This window comes from Hypomesus transpacificus, unplaced genomic scaffold, assembly GCF_021917145.1.
Source record: "Hypomesus transpacificus isolate Combined female unplaced genomic scaffold, fHypTra1 scaffold_62, whole genome shotgun sequence".
NCBI classification, from domain to species: domain Eukaryota; kingdom Metazoa; phylum Chordata; class Actinopteri; order Osmeriformes; family Osmeridae; genus Hypomesus; species Hypomesus transpacificus.
The window spans coordinates 229,867-243,088 of NW_025814035.1; the positions used below are offsets into that span (position 1 = coordinate 229,867).

At 46.9% G+C, this 13,222-nt stretch overlaps 1 long non-coding RNA gene across 5 annotated transcripts in view; it reads left to right on the plus strand.

Annotated features, from left to right (window-relative positions):
* Positions 1-13,222, plus strand: part of LOC124466063 — a 32,980-nt gene that overhangs the window by 8,913 nt on the left and 10,845 nt on the right. The window contains exon 1 of one of the 5 annotated variants that reach the window (XR_006955869.1): positions 11,343-13,144. The exons of the other annotated variants lie outside the window; for them this stretch is intronic. This is a non-coding gene — a long non-coding RNA (uncharacterized LOC124466063). Of the gene's footprint in view, positions 1-11,342; positions 13,145-13,222 lie in introns of those variants that run through there. 5 annotated transcript variants of the gene reach the window in all.

Consider the following 13,222-nt stretch of genomic DNA (forward strand, 5'->3'; position numbering starts at 1 on the left):
CCCAGTACATTTATGGGTAATTATCGTTCTAAACAAACTGCCACTCTATCTCACCGTGCCATGGAGCAAACCTAAAGCTATACCATGTGGAGTGGAGTCACATGACCAAACAATTACCAAATATGGTCATTCTCCCAAACATGCTCTGTCTGGGCAACTTAACAAATAACACTATACAGTGTTTCCCACAGATTAGAAAACTATATGTGGCGGGGGGGGGGGGGGGGGGGGGGGGGGATTGGAAATAATTCACAAAATCAACAACAACAAACAAATAATTTCTGCATATGCAGGTAGCGACGCTGCATACAGGGTGCTAAATAACTATTTAACTGTTCGGCTCCATGACGCCGGGTAAGTAGCTAGCTCTTGAAACTTCTCACCAAAAGAACGTAGGGGAACCTTCGATTAAGACATGTCCGTCGGTACCTAGCGAAAAGTAGCCTCAACTTTCCTAGACCTTTAGCTACGGCACTAATGCTGAAGGCTCGCTGATGTAGCTGTCGGTCTCACTAGAACGGCGTATGCATTGTTGCTAACGTGTGCTGACGTAGTGACTGTGTGTGTATGTGAGAAAGACGCGTGCGTGAAAGAGACGGAGGGAGAGCAGGGAAAGGAAATGCAGCTGAACGAATACGCTGCGTGTTTTTACCTAAATAGCGATAAAAAAAAATGTTTTACGAAACGCAATGTGTGGCGGCCGGAGTTGATTCTGTGGCGCACCGCCACAAATTAGTCTATGTGTGGGAAACACTGCTATAGCCTTTTTAACAATGCCGCCCCCAAATATACCCTGTATATTTGCCTATAGGTGAGGCCATAACAGTCTACTCAGTCCTGTGTGGAACAAGAGTGATAGGCAGATTTTCTGTGTACAGAGAAGCTTGAGTCTCTTGCTGTGGTCAAGAGGTCACGCAGCAGGTCTCGGACAATACACATATAGATAGGAGAATGTGCACTTTAACCTTTGGACAGAGCAACATGCAGAAAATAGTATAAACAATGAGTGATGACTGCACCACCTGTGCGTTGTTCTTCCTATGCCTTAAGTTGTGGAATGTCTACCGTTTAAGGACATGTTTTGGTGGTTACTATATTTGTATGGTCCAGCTCATTAGGGATGTCACGAGAACCGATACTTACGGTACCTTCCGATGCTAAAATAACAAAACACCAACGATGCCCATTTTTTTGAAGCACCGTAAGTACCGTGAGCGCCGATGCCAGATGTTAGCATCGGTGCTGCGCCTTCAGGAGTGTTCCAGTCGACGTTTACATTAAGAAAAACAAGATAACAACTGCTGCTTTGGCGATCGCCCCGCTTCGACTTGTTGACAAGAAAGGCAAAAAAAGTAGTTTGCGTTTGAGGCAGATGACCGTGGCGTTATAATTAATCCGCAGAAGCCATTATGCAAAAAATGCTACCGCAGTCTTCAGACCAAGGGGGAATACTTCCAATTTAGCTAAGCACCTGAAAGATCGTCATCTGGATTTGTTTAAAGAATTCAAGGCAAGTTCTGATTCAGTTCCAGAAGAGGCGCAGCACCGATGCTAACATCTGGCATCATACAAAATAAATCAATGTTCGTTGAAGTCGCGGCGAAATTCTGAATACATCCAAAGAATGCTCTTTTTCTGTTTGTTTAATCTGTCATACTAAAATACACGTTACATGATGTTTGAGATGGTGGGCACGTGTGTTACAATGGCTTATGTACATAGTTTAGGTTAGCTGTAGTTTTAACGTTAGCCCATAGCTTAGAAGGTAAACTCATGTCATGTTCATCTTGTTAGCTGAATGGCTTAATTGCACTTTATTATGTTGTGCTATGCTCTATTGCACATGTTTTGTATGTCTTTGTAGGACATTTTGCTATTTTTCAAATATTTTAAAGAAGTTCATGGTTCAAGTAGCCTACATGGAATCTTAGACAATCCTCTTTTTTTTACCATGGTATCGAAATTGGCATCGAGAATCGTGTTATTTTAATGGTATTGGCACCGACTACTGAATTTTTGGTATCGTGACACCCCTACAGCTCATATATAATGTCTATCTGAGAGACATGTTTCTCACTCATGCCTATCACTCTGTTGTGGACTGATGGTGTGATCCGAGCAGCTCGATCAATAAACGAAGTCAACTCTTTTTCATTGTGGTGCGTTCCTTGGCCCATCCTCCGACAGAATATCATCATAACAAAGAGGTTAGTGGTATCTGATCATCCTCAGGCAGGGTTGACAGGCGGACCAATCTGGAAACGGGTCTGGTATAGTCCCGGTCCTTCACTTGCACGGTCGCCGATCTGATCCTCCCATCAGCTCCCGCAGTAGTGTGGGTTACCACCCCCACTGGCCACAGGGCACGAGGCAGGTGCTGATCAACGATCATCACCACAGTTCCGGTTTGGAGGTTGTCGGTTTCCTTGGTCCACTTGCTTCTCGGCTGAAGACTAGGCAGGTACCTGCGGATGAAGTGTGACCAGAAATGGTCAGCCAGGATCTGACTGCGTCTCCAGCGTTTGCGTGTCAGCATTTCCGAGGCAGGATAGACTTTCTGAGGTAGTGACGAGTCAGGCCGCCCCATTAGAAGGCTGTTCGGGGTCACTGGGTCCACGTCTCCTACATCAGATGACACATAGGCAAGTGGTTTTGCGTTCAGTATCCCTTCGATTTCTGTCAGGACTGTTCTCAGCACTTCCTCTGTGACTGACTGGCTGCTGGTTTCCCTCGCCACCTTTGACACTGTGTGCAGCGGTGCTGATGTCGCTTGATGGTCTCCCGTCCTCTCAGGATCCAATATTTCCTGCGAAGCTCAGCGAAGACCCACTCCACTCCTGGGTGACGAAGGTCTTCATCATAACACTTTATGAGATGGGCAGTGAGAGGGTGTTTAGGGTCTAAAACCACCGGATGTGTTACTTCTTCGTCCAGTCCCTCTCCACGGCGCAGGCGCCCACCAACTCTGATAAGCCTGTCAGCATCCAGCTCAGGTGATAAGCTCAGGAGTCTGCTCGTGGAGGGCACTAGTTTCCCTGCGGAAAGGGTTTTGACCTCTTCTGGGAAGGTAGACGCTTGGGCATCTCTGTACAGGCTGATCTCAGCTGACCAGCCGCCCCGTGTAGGCCCCGCGCTGCAGCATCGACAAGAACTTGAAAGGCTTTATATCGGCATGAATCAGATGTAATCCAAGTCAGCACGGTGGATGAATCAGTCCACATATGAACATGGCGGACGTCCAAGGTGAGCTCTCTCCTGAGCGTTGTGGCTAGCTGAGCTCCTGTGAGGGCTGCACAGAGCTCTAGTCTAGGCATGGACTGTTGCCGCTTTGGTGCTACTCTGGAGCGGGCTGCTATGAAGGCCACCTTTACTTCTCCAGAGGCATCCTCTGTGCGCAGATAGCCTACCGATCCATAGGCCCGCTCGGAGGCATCGCAGAACATGTGGATATCTCTCCAGGCATTGGGTGAATCCGACACAGCTGTGGCATAACATCTGGGGATGTGGAGATCTTCCCTATGTGCTTCAACTCGCTTTCCCACTCCTTCCATGCTTGCAGAATGTCAGCTGGCAGCAGAGGATCATCCCAGTCCCTCTGTTTCTCCCACAGCTTCTGGACAAGGATCTTCACTCTGGTGGTGAATGGGATGATATATCCTAATGGATCATACTGGCTGGCGAGAATACGGTAGATGATCCTCATAGTGGGAGCTGCCTGGCTCTCCATCTGACGACATTTGTAAGTCAGTGTGTCAGACTGACAGTGCCACTGTAGGCCCAGGGTTGACTCCTTGGCATCTGACTGTTGGTGGGAAAGCCAGAGCTCGGTACTGGCTGACCGGTCTGCGGCAGGGAGATGACCGATGACCTGAGGGTCATTACTGGCCCACTGTCGCAGAGAGAACCCTCCTTCTTCCAGCAGCACTCTGAGTCTGTCAACCAAACCTTTGGCATCCTTCACGATGGCACAGCTCTGCAGCCAGTTGTCCACATAGAAATGGTGCTCCCCTACATTGTGCACTTCCTCCTGTGGGTCACTGTGGTCAATGACATGCTTTTGAAGGGCGAATGTTGCACAACACGGGCTGCACGTCTTGCCTAAGGGAAGGACATTCCACTGGTAGACTGTCACTGGGGCGTCACGGACCATGTCTCGCCATATGAATCGGAGGAGGGGTTTGTCCTCAGGCAACAGGCGTATCTGGTGGAACATCCAGCAAAGGCAACTGTATGCTCCCTGAAGCGTAGCAACACTCCTAGGAGGGATGCACCCAGAGTCGGCCCTGCCAGCAGACACTCGTTTAGATTGCCACCTTGGTACTTGAATGAGCAGTTAAAAACTACCCGATGCTTTCCATTGTGGCTGACGAGATGGTGTGGGATGTACCACGACTCGGGTGACCCGTTCAGACTGACTGATGGCAGCCTAGTGACATATCCAGCATCCTCTAACTTCCTAATTTCATCATTATACACCTTGGCGATTTCTGGGTCTTTACTCAGGCGCTTTTCAGTTCCTCGCAGCATTGGCAGGACTGCTTGAGGTGAAGACCTTAACAGTGGTGTGGATTTCTTCCTCGGCAGAGGGGTTGCATACCTGAGTGTACCATCTACGTCCACTCTCACTGTATTAGCCTGCAACAGCTGCACAGCTTCTTGGTCACTCCTGGACCGGACCACCTCCTTCTTACTCCTGTAAGGAAGTATGTCCAGGTACCACAGCTTCTCTACATGCTCACGCAGCTCAACAGCAGGAGATTTAAGAGCTGTGAAAAAGCACTGTTGAGGGGACAAGCGGTGCTGTAGCAGCTTAGTTGGTCCTTGTAATGTCCATCCCAGCCTGGTTTTTATGGCGGCAGGTCCACCTGGTGGTCGCAAGCGCACTGGCTTTAAGGGAGTAATCAAGTGGGGGTAGTCTGATCCTATCAAGAGTGGTGGCTGGACATTGTCGGAGTGAAGAGTGGGAGATCTCGCAGGTGATGGTACTTTGCCACTGGATGGCTGTGGCGGGCGAGTCCCAATGCCTCCGCTTTAAAGGCACCCTCTATCTGGAACTTCCTCTTAGGCTGTGAGGCGGGTGAGAGGGTGAAAGTGACAGTCGCTCCTGCTATGACCTGTGCATCATTCTTCACAGTCCTGAGAGAAAGGTTCTCCGGCTTTCCCACTAAGCCAAGCTGGTTGGCAGCAGCCTGCAGCAAAATGGTATTTTCGGATCCATCGTCCAATATGGCATAAGTGGTCAGTGTGCGTGGGCCGTGGTGCAGGAGTACTTTAACTACTTTCAACAGAACACGGTTACTGTGACCTGGTCTGTCTAAGTACAGTGTCTCAGTTGAAGTTTCGGCCACCACTGGTGGTTTCTCACCTTCAGTGTGAGGTCTGGCGTTGATTTCGTGGAGTGCTGTTAAGTGTTTGCCTTTGCAGGTTTGGCAGGTGACCTTTAACCTGCACTTGGCAGCCTGGTGTTTCCGACCACATCTCCAACGCCGGTAAATAGTCTTGATCCAGGCTGTCTTCTTAGCACTTGTTAACCCCTTGAAGTTACTGCACTGATTAAGGTAGTGACTATTGCTGTCACAGTAAGGACAGTAGCTCTTCACCATATCTGGGGTCTTCACGGCTGAGTCATCACAGATGGCTGAGGATGGTGAGGTGCTTGTAGGAGAGGGGACTTCCATTACTGTGGTGGAATATGCCGCTGACTTGCGCTCCTTCTTCTCTTCCTGAATGCATCTCCACTGTCTGCACGTGCTGGTTTGACCTCTGTGCCCTGCACCTCCAGTTCAAATTCAAGCCAGTCAGCGAAGTCCAATAAGGTAGGCACAGGCTGCTTCCGTGGGTGGGTATGCCTCCTAAAATTGCTTCGCAAGTCGTGTGGCAACTTAGAGAGAAGCCTGGCCACATGCGAGCCACAATGGAGTTCGATAGCTCCCTCGTCCACCATCTGATCCAACATTCAATCCAACCAGGGCCCGTACATTAAGTGCGAATCTCCGAAAAGCTTTGAGGTCTCCGCTACGAATATCTGGCTCATCCATCACCTCGGCTATTCTCTTCAGTGATAACTTGTGGGGCTGTCCATAGTGCTCTATCAGAGAGCTCATGGTGTCACTATAAGGAAGGGGCGAATTACAGTATGAATCAGCTATAAGCAGAGCTTCCTCAAATCTTAAGTGGTCCACCAGTACCTGATATTTAAATCGCTCTGTGGCATCTTCTTGCGGTAGATTCTCTAGGGCCAGCTTCAGCCTAGCGAACTGATGGGGATCATCACTGGTGAACTGCGGTATGGATGGCTGAGGGCCTCGGTAGGTTGTCTCTCTCCTGGGTGGAGAGGCGGAGCTGGAGAGGCTATGGACGCTGGACTGTGAAGGGCTTGCTGGTCGTAGTGCCTGGCGAAGCACGCGATGTGGCACATGCCTGTATGGGCCCTCATCAGGATGGCCAGACCTGGCGTCCTGCTGACGTGGTGGAGGTGGATGTGGCTGATGCAGGACTGCATGCAAGTTCAGGCATTCCATGGCCTCATTGATTTAGTCACGTCCACTTGGCTCTGCTGACTGATGGACCGGAGCTTGTGGCAGTGGGTCTTAGAACGATGGTAGATAGGCAGCACACCCATAGCTAGGTGGCTGCGAGAGTGGCATAGGAGGCACATTGAGTGGGGCATAGACTGGCAACTGAGGTCTGAAAGCAGGGTTGGTGCTGTGTCTCGCTGGATGAGTAGGCGGGTTAGGATATGCTGCTTGAGGTGTGAATGTGAGGTGCTGACGAGGAGTAGGATTAGCTGTTCTGTCACTCTGCATCCTGTCCGTCAGAACCTTAACTGTCTCCGTAAGTATCCTATTGTGCTCACTCAGGGCGCGGATTGTGCTGTACACATCTATGGCTGCATTTGCAGGTGCTAGGGGGGTGTGCACAGTACCTCTGGTTGCGCTGGCAGCTCCTTGCACAAGCCTCTGTTGTTCAGTCTGTTGGCTACGAGTAGCATTATGTTCATCCTCATAATTTTTCTCATCATCATCCAATAACTGTGCGTAGCTGGGCTGACGACGATGAGCTGCATACTCAACTTCAAAGTCAGCCAGATGAACCGGTGGTCGGATGGTGCGGGTTGAGTGATGTCCTGCCTCCGGATCAAACTGGTCTTCCCCTCCATACATCTTGTTCCTCAGTAATCACCAATCCCGGGTTTCGGCACCAAATATTATGAGGGGGTTCGGGAAATTTGTAATCACTGAGGGTCATCCGATTAGAATGGGAAAGAATGGAGACTTGGAGGTCCAGCTGGATTATTAACACTTTGTATTGTATTTGAAGAATGTATTGTTGGTGTGTGGTTCTGAAAGTAAAGCACAAACAGAATGTACATTAATACACGACCCTGAATGCTGCATTTAAGTAACAAATATATACAGGGAACTAACTAAGGATTCAACCTCTTAAGTAACAACATGCTACTGGCTTACTTTAAATCAACAATGGCATGTATACTACATGGGGGAGTCATAGTAGGGAGTCAGGTGGCTGAGCGGTTAGGGAATCGGGCTAGTAATCAGAAGGTCGCCGGTTCGATTCCTGGCCGTGTCAAAAATGACGTTGTGTCCTTGGGCAAGGCACTTCACCCTGCTTGCCTCGGGGGAATGTCTTACTGTAAGTCGCTCTGGATAAGGGCGTCTGCTAAATGACTAAATGTAAAATGTACTAAATGAGAGACCCCTCAACAAGTTAGCATCGGTAAACTTGAACACTCGTATTTGTGCGTTAGCAGTTTATGCTAAGCGAGTTCACGAACATCATGCTAGCTTATTCAAAGTACACTCCTCATGACAATTATGAGTAACGTAAACTATCACGAACAGATAATAACGAGATACAAAGTCAACTTACATATACATGGACGCACACAAAGTCAACCCAGTACATTTATGGGTAATTATCGTTCAAAACAAACTGCCACTCTATCTATCCGTGCCATGAAGCAAACCTAAAACTATACCATGTGGAGTGGACATTACCAAACAATTACCAAATATGGTAATTCTCCCAAACATGCTCTGTCTGGGCAACTTAACAAATAACACTATAGCCTTTTTAACAAACATTATTGCTCAAAAATTAACCGAATGTTACTAGGGATGGGCATAATTAATGGGCATAATTAATCAACGATCGATTATCGATCATTAAGAATTTAGTCGATTACATTATTTGTTCATCGATAAAACGAATGAGTGTTCTGTTGCGTAGTGTGAGTCTTGAAGGAATGCAATGGATTTCGCTATGTGGCAGCAAGTAAACATTTTACCAAAACGCCACATGCCTACTCAGTTACCGGCGAGTTTCCATGTATTTCAAAAGTAAACATGAAGAGTTCACGGCGAAGTGTAGCGTGAGACCATATTGACTAAAAAATTACTTTGTTCACTGCCAACACTGCAAAGCTGAGTATAAATACAACTCCTCCACGACTCAAATGATGTACCACTTGAAGAACGTAAATCCGACCCTGGTTAGTGGCGGTGCATCCTGCTCTCGGTGCTGTGCTAGGAGCTGCGATGCACAACGAGCAGAGAAAATTACCCAACGGATCTGCAAGTCCATCGAGATGGATATGCTACCCTTAAGTATTGTTGAGGGAAAAGGTTTTTATGAAGCTTTGTTAATTAGCCGGAAAAAAACGAGGGGTCAGTTGTGTTTGAGCACAGGCTTCTAGCTGCTTCTAGGAGTTACAGAAATAGTTGTTTTTCTTGTAATAGCTACAGATCTCAATGCGGAAACACGCTGTTTTTTCTATTTTCACTGCATTTTAATATAGCCTATAAATAGTAAATTTTAATTTAACAATTTTAATGATTAATCGAAAATCGATCGTTAATTCTCCCGACGATCGATTAAGACTATTTAGTCGAATGCCCAACCCTAGTTACTAGTCTAGCTTGCTAACCATTAAACTGCTGAACGCGAGTACTTGTAGACAGTCTTTTTCTTCTGCAACCTTTTAGTTATTTTGAGTGCGCACTAATATGGAACTCTCCCCTTCAAGGTAAATGTAAAAATGCGTAGAGTACTTTAAATCAATAATGCACACCCCGGAACTCCCTCTCAACCAGTGGTGTAGTGGTAAAAATTGAGGTGGGTAAACTATCAATTTTAGTATTTATTTATTTACAGGGTCGTCAAGCCCCCACCCCACCCACCCCACCCCCCGTAGGCTACGGTTGCCGGAAAACTACGTGCATTGACATTTCAGCCCCTTCACAGAGGCTTGAGAACCCTGTTTATTCATTCATCATTAAGTTTCATTAGGCCTATTTGGATGGAATCAGTAAAGTTGGCTTGTATCTGCATCATCGTATTTAAAAGAACGTTAATAATAGTAGGCTATAGCCGTTTGTCCCATGTCTTAATGCGATGTTGTGCAAACCAAAACTTTTACAAACGTGAATTGATCTTACTCTGTACTTGAGGCCTTTTGCGGGCATCTGTGGGAGCGGGAGCACTCGATGGTCTCCAAGAAAAGCCTGATATCCATGGCTAATTAATCCATTCCGAACAGGTAGACTAATCCACAACGTGTATGTGTGTGGACATACTTTGTGGATCCTGATTGGTGTCGCCGCCGCAATGCATTGATTGGAGGGTCACAGACCATACAGCGCAGATGAAATGATTCAGACTACAGCGTTGATATGTTAAACAATATGAAATACATTTATTTCGGATTATTCCAACGGCAGAATACGAGGCGCAGGGAACTTAGATATGCGTAAACGCGCATAAACGCTATTTAGAGGCGGATAAACGCAATGTCTGCAATTTTGAGGTGGATAAACGCTATTTACGAATTTCGGGAGGTGCGTAAACGGCGTTTACGTGCGTTTAGCCCCCATTACATCCCTGCTCTCAACCAATCAGAATACTTGATTTCATCCACCCGTATTAAAACCTCAGATATTTACCCTCCTTGAGTAGATGTTTTTCTAGGACCTCAGTCAATCCGCAACCCAGAATTCCCTTGTTTACATTTAGTCATTTAGCAAACGCTCTTATCCAGAGCGACTTACAGTAAGTACAGGGACATACCCCCCGAGGCAAGTAGGGTGAAGTGCCTTGCCCAAGGACACAACATCATTTTGCACGAAGGGGAATCGATCCAGCAACCTTATGATTACTAGCCCGACTCCCTCACCTTGTTGGCAACTGAGCTAGGGCACAGCCCTCAATTGGATCGTTACGGGCACAGCATTTGATGGTATATTGGCGGACTCTCTGTTCCCATTAAACTGCACAACATGCACACTCAAGATTATATTAATTTACGGGCTTCGGAAAAACAACATAAGAAAAAGACATCTGCCAAATTCATGAACGCTTGAAAATGTGTTCCTACGCAACAGAAGATTTCTGAGCTGTGCTCCCCCGGAAAAGTTTTCTTAAGTTGAAAGCGCGTCCTCGTGCTCCTGAATTTGCATACATACACGCCTTGACAGCTCCTTATAAGGGCACGCAACAGCAATGACGTGTGCAGTCAGAATCGACACAATCAGGAAAACAACAGGAACAGTAAGTTATGTCCAAGCAAAAGCAACTGGTGCACAGGTGCATCGGTGCAACATCATACCAGAAAGATGAGCAGTCAGACCCCCCAGAATATCACAGGCCTTTTTTGTGACAGTTGCGGGCTAAAATTCCTGATTTCGCGGGAGCTTTTCCAAAAAGTTGCGATGAAAGTTGCTGTGTTTTTTAGATGTTTGTACAGTAACATCTAAACAGTAAAAGTCAGAGCCATAGAAAAAAAAAAATTCTATGGCTCTGGTAAAAGTGAAATGGAACCCGTCTTTCTGCTTTGAAGCTGTGTGCGCAGAAGGGGTCACCATCAAGACCCCATCTATTCATAGTTTTCAGTCACGTGACATGCGCGATTAGCTGGAGGGCAAAAACAACGCTAGCGATGGCAGCTCACACAATTAAAACGCAGAAAAATAAAGATATGTACTCAAACTGCAACTGTTGGGCACTTGAAATCCATATACAGCACACGCTGCCGTATTTCTGCCGCTAAAAACCGCAAAGTCCCTGCCAGAGCTCGACTTCGGTGACGTTTACATCTGTCTTGGGGAGAATCCCTTACCTTACACTGCTGCCAAGATGAAAGCATATAAAAGTACTGACAGTTATATGTACTTTCGATCTAGATGGGTTAGTAATGCTGCTGTTTTGGAGGTGAAGAACAAGAAATTCTTCATTGTAAGAGCAAAGGTTAGCATACCTGTCAACATTGGAGTGAAGGTAATTACGTTTACGTTTCTTGGCCTGGTTTTCCATCTTTATATTGTCTCTACTAGCTAGCTTTATATCTGTCAGTGTCACTGTTGTGTGCATAGACGTTCATTTGGAATAGACCAACCGTCCTGGGGAAAGGGGTGGCCAGCCAACCGTGTTGCTGACCAACCGTGTCACTCAATCTCAGCCAAATTTTACAGTTCAGTGGCGGTTCTGGCACAATGTGCGCCCAGGGCGAGTTTATCACTTGCACCCCACCCCCCCCACCCCGGGAGGAAGAAATCGTGTGCCGCCCCCTACCCCGTCGGCCACCCCACGACAGCGCCCCCAGAACGAGCACCGCTACAAACTGGCTGCGACAAACGAAAACGAAACTGCTGCACGGCAAGCAGGGGTGCCTGCAGCTGCCTGAAGGGGGCGCCAATATGCCAGTTCCCCACTAACTGAAATGATCGATAAGAGAAAACCACGCAGATATTTCTTTTTTTTTAAATGCTCGTGCGCCCCCCACATGACATGAAAAAATGCCGCCCCGGGCGGCTGCCCGGTCTGCCCGTGCCTAAAACCGCCCCTGTTATAGTTAGTAAAAGGAATATAAGGCAAGCGAATTATAAGGCAATCAGAAGTGCTTCGGCCCATCGGGAATTCTCCAGGTGCTCCCGATGGCCAGTCCGCTACTGTGTAGCCTACTGTTAATTTGCAGCTGTACATATTTTTTTTTGCCGTAGCACCACCTGAGACTTTTGCCATTTCTACAAGTAATTCTGTATCAAAAATCAACCGTGTATTTTTCAAATTCTCCCGCCTACCTACGGAGATATCAACAGCGCAACTGGGTTGTACTGTAGGTTGCGGCAGAGAATGTAGTTAATATAGACGGGCTCTGGTTGCGGTCACAAATGGGTTGAAAATTGTATAATAGCCTATGTATTATGTGAGTAGGATGCGTTTCATTCAAGATCTGGCCACTGGACAACATTGAAATAATATATTGATGTGAATATTTATATAACGAGGTTTGGCCATACAAATTACGGGAGTTTCACGGGAGAAATGACAAAACGGGAGGGGGGCGGGAGATGGGTGTGAAATACGGGAGACTCCCGGAGAAAACGGGAGTGTTGACAGGTATGAGGGTGAGTAACGTTACTAAAGTTAATTGGCACACTAGCTAACGTTTTAAAAGTTAATTTGTGGTTCGTTATTTGCAGGGCTTTTGTAGTCAGCGTTGTAGGTCAGTTGTTATTATTAACATATGACATAAATCTAATCAAACCTTGTTTTCAAACGTCAGGTAAACCATTCCTACAGTTTAAATGACCCCCCCAGTAACAGCCTGGGTTGCGTTGGAGGAGGGATTGGTGCGATTTGGGCATGGCACCTGTATGGCAGGTTTAGGCGAAGTTTGTTCACATGTAGGTGCCATACTCTACACTTTGCTAGCAGCTGTGAACAAACTGAGTGGCACTGCATGCACAGATGAAGCCTGTGTCTGGAATGAGCCTCGTATAGCAGTCATCAGCAAAGTAGGCTATGCACCAGGGAGCCAGATAGCTTTCACAAATGCCCAGAGAAAGAGATCTGTTGATGGGTGTGGTGTCCTCCCCCCTGCCAAGTTACCACCTCCAACCCCAGATGAATGCACATCATTTTACAAAATGGTACATCTATCTGAAGACACTAAATGTCAACCAGTCAAAAGCTCAATTTTGTCTGTTGTCCCTGGCCATGCAAAGAGGTACATATATCGGGCCGTCCAACTTAAACCAAATATACAAAGTACAGGTCACTGTCACACCAAGAGCTGCAGGCAAAGAGTGAAGAGATCTTTACAGGGTTAAACATAACAGAATAACAGGTAAATATGATTGAAGTCAGGAATATCACAGGCACAAGTGTAGAAAAGTTTTCCACAGAATCCAATACTGTCATTTTC